The 17,957-nt window shown below is 50.4% G+C and overlaps 1 protein-coding gene across 10 annotated transcripts in view; it reads left to right on the forward strand.

Annotated features, from left to right (window-relative positions):
- Positions 1–17,957, forward strand: part of CAMTA1 (calmodulin binding transcription activator 1) — an 89,276-nt gene that overhangs the window by 9,859 nt on the left and 61,460 nt on the right. For 8 of the 10 annotated variants that reach the window (XM_040263311.1, XM_040263312.1, XM_040263313.1 and 5 more), the window contains exon 1: positions 17,667–17,859. The exons of the other annotated variants lie outside the window; for them this stretch is intronic. The gene's annotated coding sequence lies outside the window, so the exon portion shown is untranslated. Of the gene's footprint in view, positions 1–17,666; positions 17,860–17,957 lie in introns of those variants that run through there. 10 annotated transcript variants of the gene reach the window in all.

Consider the following 17,957-nt stretch of genomic DNA (forward strand, 5'->3'; position numbering starts at 1 on the left):
ACAGACTCCAGGAGCTGCGATACAGAGCAAGTGGGAAACCAACTGGCCGAGGCCCTGGGCCAGTTCTGACATTGGCAGGTGGAAAGGGTTCCTGAGTGTCCTTTCTCCTGTCCGGGCCTGAGATGGTTCCTCACCCCATTCGGTGGCACTGCTGATGTCTTGTGTCACATCAGAGGCACCAAAGCTGCATCCCTGGGTTTTGAGACGTGAAGGAGAGCTGATAGACTTCTGAACCACGTGATTGTCTCTTTCTGCAAAACCTGCCTCTTGGCACAGAGCTGTCCAGCCAGGGGTTACGGTAGCTGACATTCATGTGCCACCAACTAACTCACTCAGACTTCCCAACGACCTACGAAGTTTCCCTGGAGAAGGAAATGGCAACCCACTCCAGTATTCTTGCCTGGACAATCTCATGGACAGAGGAACCTGGCAGGCTACTGTCCATTGGGTCGCAAAGAGACAGATGTAACTTAGCCACTAAACAGCAAAACAACAACAAAGTCCCCATTGCATAGATGAGGATGCTTAGACATGCAGTGAGCAGGTGATGCAGAAAGAATCAAACACGGGTGGTCTGACCCCATCCATCTGCTCTTTTTTTTTTTTTTCTCAGATCAACCCTCCTTTTATTTATTTTTTTAACTTTATTTTATATTGGAGTAGAGCCGGTTATGGGTCTTCCCAGGTAGCGCTAGTGGTAAAGAACTTGCCTGCCAACGTAGGAGACATAAGAGACCTGGGTTCAATCCCTGGGTCGGAAGATCCCCTGGAGAAGGAAATGGCAACCCATTCTAGTATACTTGCATGGAGAATCCCATGGACAGAGGAGCCTGGCGGGCTACAGTCCACAGGGTCACAGACTTGGACATGACTGAAGCAACTTAGCACACACTCAGTCGATTAATAATGTTGTGATAGTTTCCGGTGCACAACAAAAGCAAAGAGACTCGGCCATACATGTCCATGTATCCATTCTCCCTAAACTCCCCTCCCATCCAGACTGCCACATAACATTGAGCAGAGTTCCCTGTGCCGTACAGTAGATCCTTGTTGGTTATCTGTTTTAAATATAGCAGTGCATACATGTGGCTCTCAACCCACCCATCTGCTCTTGACCTCATCACAATGGGAGTCTTCCTCTGGCCTCTTCTCTCTCCTGTAATCAGGCTGCATCTGCCAGAGGCCTGCAAAGCTAGAAACATCCTTTGTTCTTGCTTCTTTCTTCCCCACGATCCCCTCTCCACCAAGCCAAGAAGTTTGTAAGTGAACACCTTTGAAACCCACACAGCTTCCTCCTCCCATTTTCCGTTGCTTTGCCATTTTTATACTGCAGGCCTTTAGCGTCACATCCCTGGGTTGGAGCCTCCCCTTCGGGAGGGCCCCATCCCTGCTGCCACTATCTCCAGCACCACCCCTCTCCATGCTGCACCTCACTGCTGTGTTCAGAAAAGATTGACAGGCACCTGCTGTGAGCCAGGCACGGTGCAAGGTGCTGTCCCCCGGGAGGGAAAGACTTGAAAACTGGCGACTGTAGCCCAGTGCCCCATGATGAGTTAGAGACAGAGGCAGCAGCAGCTGTGGGGAGGGGCGTGGCCATCTGGGAAGGTCAGGGTCAATCCTGACTCTGCAATCTGACCCCAAGACCCTTCCTAAACTGACTTCAGCCTGGCTTTCTTGCCTCATCCTCGGCTCTCCCACCTCTCCCCCTGCAGAAGGCTCTCCCCTCCTGTCCACCAAAATACTCGGACTTCCCCAAACATACTGTACTGTTTCTCACCTCTAGGCCTTCACACATGCTCTTCCCTCTGCTGAGTGGCCCCTCACCTGTGGTCACTTTAAAGAACTCTGGCTGTATTGACAATTTCTATTCTAAGGCCTGTCTGCTCTGAAGGCTGACTTCCCTTGTCCCCCTCCCTCCACTCTGGACGCCTTCTTTTTATTTGGCTTTCCCACTACCATTTGTAAATTCCTCCCCTAGCAATTCTTTCTTTGTTATCATTTATTCACTAACTGGTGCTGGAACCCCCCACTGGGTGCCAGATACTGGGCCAGGGCTGGAATCGGAACAATGGAATGGATGGACAAGAGCAGATGAGGTCCTTGTGAGGAGAAAAGTCAGAACTGACCACTAAGCCTGTGCACAAACAAGCCTGTGGGGAATTTGTGATGGAGGGTTAGGAGGAGATGTGTGTGGGCGGGGGGACTTCTTGAAGAAGTCACCCCTGATCTTAGATCTGAGGGAGGAGCAGAAGCTAACTCCATGAAGAGGGAGGGAAAAGCTCAGGGAACAGACAGGCCTGTGGTGAGAAGGAGCTTTGTAGGAAGCATGTGAGGGCTCAGGAGGTGGAGAGGGAGTGGGGATCAGACCAGACAGGTTAGAGGGACCCCAGGTACCAGCCAGGATGAGAAATACTGGCTTTATCCCCAAGGAGAGGAAAGTCATGGAGGGTTGGAGGGGCAGAGACATGACCAAGTTTGCATTTCGAAAAAGTGCTGTTGGCTGTTGGATGAAGAACGGATTGAAGGAGGGCCAGAGCAAGCGAGAGTGGACCAGTGAATCCTCCAGGTTTGAGATGATGCTGGACTTGGTGGTTCTGGAAAGAAGGGGGCAGTCAAGAGAGATTCAGGAGGTAGCATCAGTGGGACTTATAGATTGGTTAGGTAAGGGGCCTCCATGTCATTCACCCTGGAGGAAGACCTGTCACAAGTTGGGCTGAGTTTACAGGGAGAAGTCAATAGCAAGTCAGTGGATTTAAGATCCAGAGCTCAGAGAAGCATGTGGGCAGGGGACGTCTGTGACATCTCTGCATGGAGGTAGCATGGAAAGAAGTGGGTCAAGGGGTGTGGATGAAATTGACAAAGGGGAGAATCTCGCTGAGTCCTAAGGCCAAGGACTTTTATCTTAATTATAAGCTTGCCCCAAGAGGCCATGAACACAGTACCTGCTCAATAAGTATTTCTTCAAGGGATAGATGGATGGATGGATGAGTGAATGGATGGATGAGTGAATGGATGGAGGGATGCATGGCTGGATGGGCAGGTGGATGGGTAGACTGATGGATAGATGGGTGGGTGGACAGCCAGTGGTGTCTTTGTGACCGTTGTCCTCATTGCTGACTGACTCCAGCTTTAGGCTGCATGGCCCCTGATGTCAAAAGCGGTTGGGGCAGGTGTCCAGAACTGACCAGGCACCACCAACCCCTTTCAGGTCTCTCCATCACTGGACAAGCTTCAGGCGAAAAACCTAAGACAAGAATGCAGATGCTTGACCTTTATTAAATATGTCCTTGAGGCTGCCTTCAGAGCTTTTATGGGGCCACTTAGTGAGAACAGAGAATTCGCCGCTCAGCTCCCTGGAGTTGGAAAAGAGAAAAAGTAATTTTCCTCCCTGAGCTACTCAGACCCATCTCTCCTCTGGACCTCAAAGAAGCTGGGGACTTCCCAACAGGTCCCTGGCAGGTCATCACACGGTGTGTCACAGTCCTGGGGTCTGGAGGAGGGTCTCATCTGACCCCCTGTGACTTCCTCATTGTCTGACTCAGGCCCACCCTAGCCTTGTCAGTGAATGAATGTAGGAATGAATGAGTTGGTAGGTGGGTAGCAGAGTTGGGGGCCCTGAAAACCTGCCCATCCCCACTCATTCCCATGGAATTTGGCACACCAAAATGCTCCGGTATGACAATGACAGCCGTTCCAGTGAGGCCCCATGCCAACAGCTTCATGTTCATGTACAAGCTCCTGCTGAGGTCTCACAATACCCACCTCCTCTGGCACTTATGGCCCCACATTCTTAGGGAAGCACCTCACCCCTCAACCAGGTCATAAACCACATTGGAAGAAGCAGTTTTGGCAGAAGGCAACCTGTACACCTGCCCATTGTCACTGGTACCTACTGAGTCCCAGCCATCTGAAGGGAACTCTCCTGGATTCAGGGCTTTATGGGTCAACTGGGCATGCCCCTGCCTCCGGGAAGGCATGGCCCAGGACATGAGGCAAGACAGATGGGTCAGTAGGTGTGATGAGTGCCCTGTAGGGGCAGGTTCTAAGTATTAGGTGAGCTTGTATGAGGGCCTGGGAGTCCCTCTGTGTTCCATCAGGAAGAGAAAGCACTTGACAGGCACTGACCATGAAAATGATGTTTGTTCATAGAAATGCTCTTCCTAGGTAGAAAGAATGTGTGAAGAGTCGGTCAGCTCACAATCCGTGCTTGGTTTTAATCATTGACAGGACTCATAGAGCCCATGAAAGCTGTTATACTCACAAGACCACCCCCGCCCCCAGGTCAGTAGGTGTCCAGTACGATATTGGGGAAGATCAACGAAATAGCTTCAGAAAGAATGAAGAAGCTGGGCCAAAGCGGAAACAACACTCAGTTGTGGGTGTGTCTGGTGGTGAAAGTAAAGTCTGATGCTCTAAAGAACAATATTGCATAGGAACCTGGGATGTTATGTGCACGAATCAAGGTAAACTGGAAGTGGTCAACAGGAGATGGCAAAAGTGAACACTAACATTTTAGGAATCAGTGAACTTAAATGGACTGGAATGGGTGAATTTAATTCAGATGACCATTATATCTACTACTATGGGCGAGAATCCATTAGAAGAAATGGAGTCGCCCTCATAGTCAACAAAAGAATCCAAAATACTTGGGTACAATCTCAAAAACAACAGAATGATCTCAATTTGTTTCCAAGGCAAACCATTCATTACCACAGTAATCCAAGTCTGTGCCTCAACCATTGATGCTGAAGAAGCTGAAGTTATACTCATAGTTACAGTTAATTCCATCAAGAGGACCCACATGGAAACGAGCCAAGGGAAGAAGTGTGCAGGGCAGGGTCTAAGAGGGCACCAAACATCCAGCTTCCCCTGTTTGCTCCCATGGAGTCCTTGTCAGCATTAATGTCCCTGGATCAATGTATGACAGTGCTCATGGAGAATCACCAATCAGGGAAGCTCCCCTGAGTCTTGGTGTCCAGAGTTTTTATTGGGGCTCCATCACAGAGTATTGGAGCTCCATCACAAAGCTCCAATACTTTGGCCACTGATGCAAAGAACATGACTGGGAAATACCCTGGTGCTGGGAAAGATTGAAGGCAGGAGGAAAAGGGGGCAACAGAGGATGAGAAGGTTGGATGGCATCGTCAGCTCAATGGACATGAGTTTGAGCAACCTGTGGGTGACAGTGAAGGACAGGGAAGCTGGGTGTGCTGCAGGCCATGGGAATGCAAAGAGCTGGACATGACTGAGTGACTGAACTACAGTTTCATAGGTGTGAGCAACTGCCCATGTGGCTGATCTCAGCTTGAGTCTCCAGTCTCTCCTGAGTTGGCTGATACCATGTGACTGAAAGCTTTTACCCTAAATCACATAGTTGATCCTTCTAGACTGGCCAGCCCCAATCCCACAACTATCCAGTGTAACTAGCTCTTACCTTAAATCATATTATAGGACTAGCCAGTGACTCAGGCAAACTAAGCCACTCCCAGCCGGTGTGGCATTCCAAGGGCATGGAGCTCCCCTCCCAGAAGGCAAGGACAAAAGCCAGTCTTCTCTTCAGTCAAGGTCAGAATCTCTACTGTGCAGAACTGTACCTCCCCTCCTCTGCCCCTACCTGGTTCTTGCCTGTCTTCCCTGCTCCCCACCCCAGCAGACCAATTCATTTCTGCTGTTCTTGTTGACAGAAGAAATGCTATGTGTCTGACATGGTTTTTGCTGTTGTTGTTGCTATTGTTTTTAAAGTGTCGCCCATACGCAGATCTTGTGTAGCACTCAGCAAGTCTTTTGGGCCAAAGAACACATTTTATTATGAAAAACGGTTTGGGTGACTACTTTGTCTTCTGCAGAGAATACTGTGCAAAGCTCAAGATTTCCTGGGCAGGGATGTGAAATTCACTAGATTGCAGATCCATCCACTTAAATGTGAAATCAAATGAGAAATTTTAAGAGCCTTTGACAGCTAAGGTTATTATTCTGACATATTATCTCAATTACCTCTTTAAATTGCTCACCTGTGCCATGGCCCGGGATGCTCTGAAAATGAACCTTCATCCCGTCTCCATTCTGCAGAGAGCCACCCCCCACTCCAGCAGTGTTCTCTCCTCACTAAAGTGTTCTCCTGGTGGCTCCACTTGCTGCTGGAGGGTTATGAGCGGCTCCGTTTGGAGCTGCTGCCCAGTCAACTCCCTCCCCTACGCTCTCCCCATCTCCTTCTCCTGTGCTGGGGGCTGGGAGCCTGGAGGAAGCCCCCTCACCAGTGCCCCCTCCTCCAACAGTACTCCCTTCCCTCCCCCAACACTGGTAGAAATGGATCTGACCCTGCAAATGGATCTGACCACCCGGGTGTAGACAGGAGTCTCAGAGCTGGGGCGGGGGCCTGAGCAAAGAGCATCCCTGCTTCAGTAACTCACCTTTAAGAGAAAAGGAAGACATGGATGCAGCATTCAGCCATCCTCTATGATGTTAACAATTCAGTGTGATTCTAAGACATAAAAAATGCATCACTGCTCTAATGTTATAAGCTTGATGATGTTTATTATGACATCAGAAGGCCTGGCCTGGGCCCCTGGGGAATAAGCTAAAGCCAGGGACACTCTGAACAGGGCCTTTCCAGAAGTGCTGTAGACATGGCCCCATGGCCATGAGGTCGGGGGCCTGGCATATTCAAAGCCCCCAGTGCCCTAGAACTTGGAGATGGATGGTGCATTTATCACGAGGCTTTCTTGGTGGCTCAGATGGTCAAGAATCTGCCTGTAATGCAGGAGACCTGGATTCAGTCTCTGGGTCAGGAAGGTCCCCTGGAGAAGGAAATGGCTGCCCACTCCAGTATTCTTACCCGGAGAATTCCATGGCCTGAGGAGCCTGGTGGGTCGGTCCAGAGGGTTACAAAGAGTCGGACACAACTGAATGACACTTTCACTTCACTTTTTTGGAAAAGTAGCAGGAAAATAGAAAACTCAGAGCAGAGAGCAGGCATGCAGCAGGACGTGTGAACCTCCAGGTCCCCTGACTGTGCTCACAGACATCATTTCTTCCCCAGCATCCTCAGGTTTGATTCCCAGTAAGAAGGTGAAGAGGGGCTCATTTTATATCTGCTGAAAGGCCCTGACATTAAGTTACTTGAAAGCGAGTTGAAGTGTGAAGGATCCTTGGGTAGGGCTGCATTTCTCAGGAAAGCATCCCAGGGGGTTTCACTTTGATGTGGATGGTACTGCTCAGGCCTATGGGCAGCAGGGCCAAACCAGGGGCTACTGACTTGGCATCAATGGTCCAGAAGCTGGTGAGCTGCAGGCCTGCGTGGGGCCATGGCTGCACCGTGAGGGACCAACCAGGGTGTCAAAGAGAGACCAGCCTTGGGGGAGGGGGGGCACACACACGTGTGTGTAACACATCTGGGCTTTTCCTTGGCCACTGTTTTTGTTTTTCTCAGTAGCAGCATTTAGCACCTAAGGTGTCTAAAACTTCCTGAGCTCAGTGTGTCAGCTCTGCTTCTCAGAGATGGTTGTAGCTTAAAATGCACCCGCCTCTCATTGTGCTTTCCGTTTTGATAGCTTTTTCTTCTTTTCGGTAACACAAAACACGATTTGACAAGCCTCCACTAGTGACCTCGGTAATGATCTGTTATCTGTAGGAAGCTGCTGGTTGCTTCTCTAAATGGGGGACTTCCCAGCTCCTGTTACCACTGATGCCGAAGTTCCAGGGTTTGGTCACAGCAGCTGTCAGGATGGTGATTTCAAAGTGGTCTTCAGCGTAGTCACCCGGTCTTTTGACTCTGTTGTCACCTTCAAGAGAATATGCTCATTTCTCTTTAATCAGATTTTAAAAAATGAATAGTATCTTGTTCATTAAAAAAAAAAGTACAGCAAAGCAGTTTTAATAAAGGTACTTTGAGTGTGCCTTTTGGGTAAACATTCCTATTCTTCTTCTTGTAAAAAATATTTATTTATTATTTGGCTGTGCTGGGTCTTAGTTGTGACACACAGGATCTTTGTTGCGTTACACTGGCTCTTTCATTGCAGGACAGGCTTAGTTGCCCTAAGGAAGGTGGGATCTTACTTCCCTGACCCGGGATTGAACCTGTGTCCCCTGCATTGCAAAGCAGACTGTTAATTAATCACTGGCCCACCAGGGAAGTCCTGACATACCTGTTCTTCATGTTGGCTCCACTGGGCAGTAGGGTGCATGGCAGAGAGGCCATCCGCAGCCTGGAAAATGCCTGTGATGCTCTTGAGACCGCAGAGCCTGGAACTTCCCAAGATCCTCCCTGGAAGGATCCACTGGGGTGGGGTTGGAACCCGACTTGGTAAGGGTGGCCTTGAACACGGTTGTTGTTCAGTCACTAAGTCATGTCAGACTCTTTGCAACCCCATGGACTGGAGCCCGCCAGGCTCCCCTATCCTTCACTATCTCCTGGAGTCTACTCAAATTCACGTCCATTGAGTTGGTGATGCTATCTAACCATCCCATAGAATTCTGCCCTTGAAGATCTATAACCCCTTAGCCAGGTAAAGAGATGCACGCATATGTGGGGAGCTGAGCTTAGAAGACAAAGATTGTCTTAGTCAGTTTGTCTTTGTTACTGCCAGGTGACAAAGTACCACAGACTCAACAGCTGAAATAACAGACATTTATTTTTTCACAGTTCTGCAGGCTAGAAGTTTGAGATCAAGGTGTGAACAGGTTTGGTTTCTCTTGAGGCCTCTCTCCTTGTTAAATGACTTCATTCTTACTGTATCCTTACATGGCCTTTTCTTAGTGTGCTCACCCCTGCTGTCTCTTTGGGTGTCCAGATTTCCTCTTTATGTAAAGACACAGCCATATTGGGTTAGGCTCCACCCTAATAGCCTCATTTTCATCTAATCACTTTTTTAAAGACCCTGATTCCAAATACTACAGTCACAATCTGAAGTCCTGAGAATCAGGGCTTCAATCTGTGGATTTGGGGGGAGGGGAGAGGGAGACCATACTCAGCCCATAAAAGAGCCATTCTCCAAAATTGAGATATCCTGCATGAAGAGGATTTCATCCCTGCTGTGAGGGCTTTGCCAGCCTTGGCAAAGCCCAGGCCTGCCCCCTGGGACCCCATGGAGGGCCTGACACTCAGACCCCCAGGCCAGGGGCTTCAGCTGGAGATTTGCTGGCTTGTGCTTGAGTTTTATAGCTCCCTTGGCCAAGGTATGGACTAGTCAAGTCACCTTGGCCTATTGTTTAGCTAAGACAAGGGGCTAACACCTTTTGGGCACCAGGTTTCGAGCTTACCCTAGGATGCAGCACCTATAATCATCCCTGTTTTATAGATTAAGACACTGAGGCTTAGAGAAGAGAGCCTTTCCAAAGTGTCTGAGCTGGAAACACTGCCCAGCCCTTCCGACTCCTGAGTTGAGCACCCACCACTTGGCTACTCTGTCTTCTAGGGGTTTTAGGGCTCTGGAGTAAAATAAAGCTCGGGCACAGACTGGCCCTGGCTGGCCCAGCTAAGAGGGTCCTAAGGCCAGACATGACCCTGTCTCCTTGAGTGTGTCTGCTGTGTGCCACCCAGACTCCTGGCACCAAAGGGTGGTGTTGTGTTAACAAGCACAGCTTCAGGAAGTAAACTAGGGAAGGAAGGGGCAGTGGCCCTGCCAGCCAAGCCGCCAAGCCTATCCTTTGGTCAAAGAGGGGCCCTTCACCTGCTTGTACTGTCATGGAAGCTGCATCCCTAGTTTCCAGGTGAGGCCAAGCAGAGGGCTCCGGCTCTGGAGCGTGGAAGCTTGGGGCCTCTGCGGCTCACTAGTGCACAGTCCAGGACAAATTACTCAACCTGTTGTGCCTCAGTTTCTTCCTCTGTAAAACTGTGATAATAAGAACACCCACTGTACAAGCTTGGTGTGAGGATGAAAGGAATTATCGTGTAAAGAATGGAATAGTAAATATTATCTTGATGATGATGGTGGTGGTGATGGTGATGATAATCGTGATGATGGTAGTTGTGATCATGGTGGTAGTGATGGCAGTTCCCATCTCAAGGGGAAGAACCAGGCCTCTCCCCTTCCCCGGTGGCACCTGCTCACTGAGCTGTCTTCACTCTCCATCCATGGAGGCTGCACCTCCTTGTCCATGAGGACCATTTCACCCAGAGACCTAGAGCAGATGGGACCTCGGTGAGGTAGAAGGCCTGGGTGGAACCATGAGCCACGCTGGCATGGGTTAAGGGGTCTGGGTCCTCTTGCCCCAGTTCTTCCTGAATGACTACAAAATAGGATTTGGTTAGAGGTCCTGCTCCTCCATCTGCCTGTGACTCCTAGCTGTGCCTTAGGCTTTCAGGCCAGCCCCCTCACACACCAACCGTGAGCTCCAGCTCGTTTTAATAACACAGGTAGTAAACTTTGGTGGGAAAGAATCTGCCACAACAAAAGACCCTGGAGAATATCATGAAGACCATCACAGTCCCAGCCCTGGCCTTGGTCCTCATCCCGAAGCCCGCACTGGGTGCTCTCCTCTCCCTGGGCTCCCACTTTACATTCATTATCCAGTTTCATCCTCTCCCTGCCTCCAGGAGATGTTTCATCCCCATTTTCCTGACAAGGAAGCTGAATCTCTCCGGGTGACTTGTTCTGTGTCACACAGCTCAGGGCTGCACATAATAAAGCCCACTGAATGGGTGCTTTATAACTGCATGTTATCACTTCCTGAGTGTACGTCGGATTATCTGTCTTTTGACTCTGCTGCTGAGCACATCTCTGCGTGTCCCCCACTCTGATAGGAGACTAACCATGATGTTTATCATCTGGCATATGTATCATCTTGGGGCTGAGCACAGAGGGATTATATATTATCCATATATAACTATGGATGGGCCTGTATAAGCCACCAAGGAGAATGCATAAAGGTGGTTTCTTTCACCCAGCTTCTTCCTGCATCACAGTCCTTAAGAGAGACCTTCAAGCTCCTAGGCTGATGGCTAATGAACTTCTTCCTCCCTCTAGACTAGTGCTGACAGCCTTCCTGGGCTAATACCGATCGTGGCAGCATGGTTTGCCCAGGTAGCTAACATTTTGTCTCTTACAACTGTCCCCAACAGTAATCTAATGCTGTGTAACAAACCCCCCAAAGCTGAATGGCTCAAAACAGCAAGCATGCTTGCATCAGTGCCTTCCATGCTGTGGGTTGCCTGGGTGCACACAAGCAGCTGCATTCACAGGACTGGTCATTTCACATCCAATGGTCCCTGCAGCCAAAGCTCAGGGGCCCTTGCTCTGTCAGGTTCTGCTGGACCTGCCAGGACCCCATCTGCATGGCTTTAGATCTCATTTTGCAGAAGAGGAAACTGAGGCACAGGAAGAGTAAGGAGCTTGGCACACAGGTACTTAGTGGTGAGGCAGGAACCACAGTCCGGGCTGCATTCCCCCACCCCAGCGCCTCCCTCCCATGGAAGGTTCAGGGGCCTGACCAGGACAGTGGCAACTCAGCTGAAGTGTTTACTGTTCTCTGAAAGCCCACCTTCACCTCTGAATCAGCCAACCATTTGATGGAGAACCCTGGTCTATAAGGACTTCTCCAGGAAGAACCCCCAAGTTCAGGGCATGGTTCTCTCCAGGATCCCTCACTGTCTAGGAGGCAGTCAAGGCAAGTGGGAACTGGATGGACTCACCCCTGGTCTTTTCACAATCCTTCAGAAGCACTAGAAATGAACCCTCTTCTGAGGTCCTCCTTGGAGGCCCCAGGGGGTCCTCATGGTGTTGTGCGCCTCTCCAGTATCTGTCTTGTCTCCTCACTGAGCAGTCACCTGGCCCGGCCTCTCGATCCACATTCTCCATCACCACCATATCCCACTGAGGGCTGGCCATGGGGACTCTGTGAGTAGGAGGGGACCCACTGACCAAGGGTCAGTCATCATACCCTCCTGACCTCAGTATTCCTTTTTCCATCACTTGGTCTTCTCTTCTAAAGCTAATCCATTGATTCTTTTTATGCTTCATTCTTTTTCTCTTCCTCTTACTGTGTTTGTGTTTTACAACTCTTTGCTGTTTAGTTGCTAAGCTGTATCCAACTCTTTGCAACCCCATGGACTGCAGCACACCAGGCTTCCCTGTCCTTCACTATCTGCCAGAGTTTGTTCAAACTCATGTCCATTGAGTCACTGATGACATCCAACCATCTCATCCTCTGCTGCTCCCTTCTCCTCCTGCCCTCAATATTTCCCAGCATCAGGGTCTTTTCCAATGCATTGGCTCTGCTGAGATATAATTAACATACTGTACAATTCATCCACTTAAGGTATACGATTCAAAGTTTTTGGTCTATTCATTGGGTTGTATAGTCATTACCACTACTCAATTTTTGAAACCATTCATTCCTCCAAAAAGAAACCCCTTTACTCATAACAGTCCTGTCCCACTGCCCTTAGGCTCCTTCCCCCAAGCTCCCACCCTCCCCCCAGCCTAAGGCAACTATGCATCTACTTCCATATTTCTATAAACCTCCCTATCCTAGAGTCATATCATTTGAACTAGCTTCTTTCAACTCAGCATAGTGTCTTCAAGGTCCATCCTTGTTGGAGCAGGTGTGAGTTCTGGCTTCTTTCACCTAGCCATTTGTTTTTCTTTGGAGAAATATCATTCAGATCCTTTGCCCATTTTTTAAAAATTAGGCTTTCTTTTTATTCTTGAGTTGTAAGAACTCTTTTTATATTCTAGATAGAATTTCCTTACACATATATGATTTACAAATATTTTCCCCATTCAGTGAATTGTCTTTTTCACTTTATTTTTTTCACTTTCTTGATGGTGACTTTTGAAGCACAAATGTTTTTTATTTTTATGAAGCCCAATTTATTTATTGATTTATTTTTGGTTGTTCAAGCATATGATGCCATAGCTGAGAAGCCATTGCCAAATTCAAAAGACTGGGAGATTTACCTCTACATTTTCTCCTGAGAATTTTGTAGTTTGGTCCTTACATCTAAGTCTTTGATCCATTTTGAGTTGATTTTTACATATGGTGTGAGGTAGGAGCCCAACTTCATTCTTTTATATGGGGACATCCAATTGCCCCAGACCTCTTTGTTGAAAAGACATATAGGGCTTTCTTTCTTCACTGAATTATTTTGTCACTCTTGCCCATGGTTTCTAAAAGTACTTTTTTATTTCTTAAGGCCTTAAAGATGCACTGATTATGCATCTTGTACTTATTTTTAAGTGGTCACTTATTTTGGGAAAACTCTATTTGATTATTTTTATTAGAAGTTAATATGTACAGAAACATATTTGATTTCTTATGAGATAGGAGAGGTGAGGTTATGCTGCAGTAACAGACAACCCAAGGTAAAATGATTTATTTCTCTCTCATGCTCAAGTTCAATGCCAACTGGCAAGAAGAGCCCCACTCACTCCAGTCACTCAGGTACCTGACCCAGTAGAGTCTACCTCTTGACATAAACAAGCTCTCACAGCTGCCAGGGCTGAAGAAAAGAATGTGGTAGACAGGTCCTGCTTCTTATAACTTCCCCAAACTGCTTTCTTAACAGGAATCTAAATGATGGCAGGAGTTTTCAGATATTTGGGAGAACCATCAGAGGGGCAGGATGAGTGGTTTGAAACTTGAAACCCAGATCTCCTGCTTACCATCTATATGACTTTAGGCAAGTTATCTAACTCCTTGAACTCATTTCCCCGCCTCTGGACAATGGGAGAAACAGCAGCAGTGTATGTGAGTGAGTAGTGTAATAGCAGGTAGATGTCAGGCACCCAACAAACTGTAGTTCCCTTTATCCTCACCTGCAGCAAGATGTCTCCCTTTGGTTCCTCCTGAGACCCTCAGCAGAGGTTAGGTTTCTGCTTAAACAACTTATTGACCAGAGACATGTTAATAAATCTTTTGTTACTTGGACATTATTGACCGGAAATATTTCAATATTCATTTACATAGCAAATCATCGGTCACAGGTGTTAATTTCTGTAAAAAGCCCCTGGTCAATAAGATGTTAAAAAAGAAAGAATACTGAAGCAAAAATATAATGTGTTAAGATGCAACAATTGCACTTGGTCTGGATGCTGCCAAGTGAACTAATCACTGAGCAAAGATTTCTTCTTCACTGTTTAAAAAACCAACTCAGGTAAACGCAAAGCCCCATAAAAACCGAGTGGAAGAATTTGTTTGAAGCACAGGCCTGTCTTACTCTGTCATTTCCTAACCTAACAGAGGAGCATGAATACCCTGTGGGTACTTGGATCCAATATGCTGCCCAAGCTCTGAGCTTGCTCTGGAAGCATCCAGCTCACCCTCCAGCTCTGTCTGCCTTCCAAGCATGGGCCCATGGAGGACGCTTGCTCTGGTGGCCTCTACCCTGAGACAGATTTAGACGGGAAGGAGAGAGGGAGATCTTCCAGGAAGTGGGTGGCCCCAGCAGAGGAAAGTAAGAGGACTTTCCTAGTGTAGAAATGTCGCCTCGGGCTGCCTGAAAGAGAGTTCCAGGCTGCTGTCCCTGACTCTGACACCAGGGCACAGCCAATGTGCTGAAGCATCCATAGCCATGGATACTTGGATAAACATTTCTTTCAGGCCAGGTGGACATGGGCTGCTGCAGGAAGGGTGTAAAGTCATGGCCCTACAGTGGGGATGGCCAGGTCTGAACCAGAGCTGAACTTCCATCTTTTTAAAAGCAAATCCAAGGAGGGCGGGAAGTAAAAACCAACTTCCCCGCATAAAAGATAGAAAAGACTAGAGGCGTTCTCTTTAGTTGGGGTCCAGGTAGCTGAACCTGGACCCAACATCCTGAGTTCCCTGCACTGTCAAGTATAGAGGCAGTTTTTGCCCCTTGTGATCCCACCTCCCCAGTTGGCCTCTGTTGCTCCCAGTTCACTCAGAGCAATCCAACACCTACTAGCAGGGTCCTTCCAGTACGCGTGATGCTGTGCAACGTGCCAGGATAAGTTGAGATTCCACTCCTGTTCTCAAGGAGATTAGTGGTGTTCCTTTCTTAGCTAGTAATAACTAACTTTTAAAAATACTTATTATCAGGAAGACCCCCTGGAGTAGGAAATGGCAACCCACTCCATTATTCTTATCTGGAGAACCCCATGAAGAGAGGAACCTGGCGGGCTACAGTCCACTGGGGTCTCAAAGAGCCGGACATGACTGAAGCAATTTAGCAGGCTTAGATGGAGGAGCCGGGTAGGCTGCAGTCCATGGGGTCGCTGAGAGTTGGGCACCACTGAGCGACTTCACTTTCACTTTTCACTTTCATGCATTGGAGAGGGAAATGGCAACCCACTCCAGTGTTCTTGCCTGAAGAATCCCAGGGACGGGGGAGCCTGGTTGGACATGACTGAAGTGACTTAGCAGTAGTCAGCAGCAGTAGCAGTAGCATGTGTTAACGTACAATATACATGTGGAAATTGCATATATCATAAGTATGTGAAACTCAGCTCAATGAGTTTTCACAATGTAAAACCAGTGCCCAGATCAAGAAGAGAACATCACCAGAAACTCAGAAGCCCCCTCTCCTTCCAGTCACTATCTACCACCCCAAGATGTTCTAATAGCATCGAGAGAGCTAACTTTTTAATAAGTATACCCCAAGTGCCAGGCACTGATATAAGCATCTTACATCTACCAGCTCATCTAATTCTCACCCACAGATAGGAAGGCACAATTAGCAAGGGGGAAAATCTAACTAACATTGTCCCCAGCTACTACCCTTACATTGCCTCCCCGGAAACAAATAGAACCTGCTCACCCTGTGCTGAAAGAGTGATGCATTACAATGATCCTGCGGCTGCTCTGTGGAGAGCTGCCTGGGGGTCTGAGTCAGGCCTCAGTGGATAAGAATGCACCTAGCAGATAAAGGGGAGAAGGCACATAAGCACAGTTGGGAAGTGCAGGGGTCCAGTGTGGTGAGAGCAGGGGTCAGGAGATGGGGGTAGGAGTACGAAGGACTTGTTGGAGCAGGATTGTGAGTGCTCAAGTGTTCTGACTTTGCCGGGGCAGGTGAGGGACCCACTGGGGTTTAGTCAGTGGTCAGCCCCAAAGAGTGAGGCCGTAATCCACTTGCTAGCTTTCCTGGTTCAGAGGCGTGGCACAGGATGGAGCCAGCCCACCCACCCCCAAAAGATGTCCTTGGCTTGGTCTCTAAACGAGAACTCCGTTTTGGTTGTATAGTCTTGAGGGCTGTGCAAAATTCTCTGGCTGTTTGTGTGTGTGTGTGTTGCTGCTGTTTAGTCACTAAGTCGTGTCCGACTCTTTGGGACCCCGTGCACTATAGCCCACCAGGCTTCTTTGTCCCTGAGATTCTCCAGGCAAGAATACTGGAGCGGGTTGCCATCTCCTTCTCCAGAGATCTTCCCGACCTAGGGATCGAACACAGATCTCCTGCACTGGCTGGCAGATTCTTTTCCGCTGACCCACGAGGGAAGCCTACACAGTCTCGAGGGTTGTGCAAATTTCTCTGATTGTTTTCCTGTGTGTTTGGGAAGGCTCAGAAAAAAGAGACTCCGCCCCCATCTTTTGCGACTCTTTTTAACCCAGATGGCAGAGAGGAGACATAGCCAGTTTTTAAGATAATTAAGAATATGAAGAAAAAAGATGGGCTCATCACAAGCCTGCGTGGGTCAAGCACTTTCTCTGTGCAAGGCCGTGGGTGGGGTTAATTTAAATGAAAGCAGAAGGAGTGATGCTGTCCATCTGAGATGCCTGGGAAGGCTGCTTGGAAACGTGAGTCTTGACGGAGAGGTGTGACCGGCTTGAGGCGGGAAGCGAGAGGATATTATGCAGAAGTATCCAAGTGAGAAAGCCGAAGCCAGAACTTTTGGACACCAGGGTTAGAGTCGAGGGATGGGCGGAAGCCCTGGAACTCTAGCTAAGGAGGTCGGGCGCTGCGCCACCGAAATGGGCGTCTCGGAGGCTCCTGAACTCCCACGGGAGCCGTCCTGCACCGGCCCCGCCCTGGTCGACGACCCGAGCCCCTCCGCACTGCGGCTCGGGGACCCGCCCAAGTGCCCCGGCGGCCTCCTGAGCGCTGTCTCGCGTCCGCAGCCGTCGGCCGGTGGCCGCGCCCCTCCTTCGCGCCCAGCCCTCCGCGCTCCCCTGCTCGCTGCGCAGCGCCGGCTCCTCCCGGGGCTGCATTGCAGACGCCGCCGCCGCAGGGTGCGCCTGGGATGCGCTGGGAGCCCGGGCACGCAGGGCTACTGGGTGCGGGGCTTCTGGGCAGACCCGACGGCGCCCCGGTGCTCGGAGTCGGCGGCCGGGTGCAGGGCGGCTCCGCGAGCAGGGAACACGCAGCCCGAGCGCCCCCGCCGCGCGACACGAGCCCCGGTGGCCGTGGGCCCGGGGGAGCGGGCGCGGCCGTCGGGCTCGGAGTCGTCCCTGCCCTCGAGTGGACCTCGGCCACCCGGCTGGCAGGTCTCCTGGAACCTGGGCTGGGGGTGGCCGGCGGCTTCGCGAAGGGTCGTGGCGCGCCCGGAGCCGCGCTCCGCCCGCACCCTCCGGGCCGGGCCCGCCGCCGTCCAGCGCGGCGCCGCGCGGCTCGGGCGCAGTTCCGGCGCAGTCCCCGCGCCGAGCGGCTCCGCTCCCCACACCTGCCTCTGCCCGGCTCCGGGTGACGTAGCGCTCTCCTATTGGTTCTCGCGGCCAGGAGGGCGGGGCCGAGTCCGGTGAGCTCACCGCCGCGCCCCGCCATTGGCCCGGGCGGTGCACTCGGGCTGTGGCGGGGAGACAACGGTACCCGGAGCCCGAGTCGTTCCAGCTGCGGCGTGTGGAGCTGAGCGGGTCGGGGCAGGGCTGGGCTGTCGGGCCGGGCCGGGCGGGGCCGCGCGGGAGGAGGAGGAAGACAGAGGCGGCTCGGCGCCAGCCCGACGGAGCTTTGGCCGTGCTTACCAAGTCCGAGTGAGTGTGCGTGCGGCCGAGGTTAGAGTCGGCCCGGCGCGTGCGGGGCGAGGGCGGCGGCCGACGGGGGCGCGCGGGGCGGCCCAGCGCGCGGGGGG

Source organism: Oryx dammah, unplaced genomic scaffold (genome assembly GCF_014754425.2).
Source record: "Oryx dammah isolate SB20612 unplaced genomic scaffold, SCBI_Odam_1.1 HiC_scaffold_21, whole genome shotgun sequence".
Lineage (NCBI taxonomy): Eukaryota > Metazoa > Chordata > Mammalia > Artiodactyla > Bovidae > Oryx > Oryx dammah.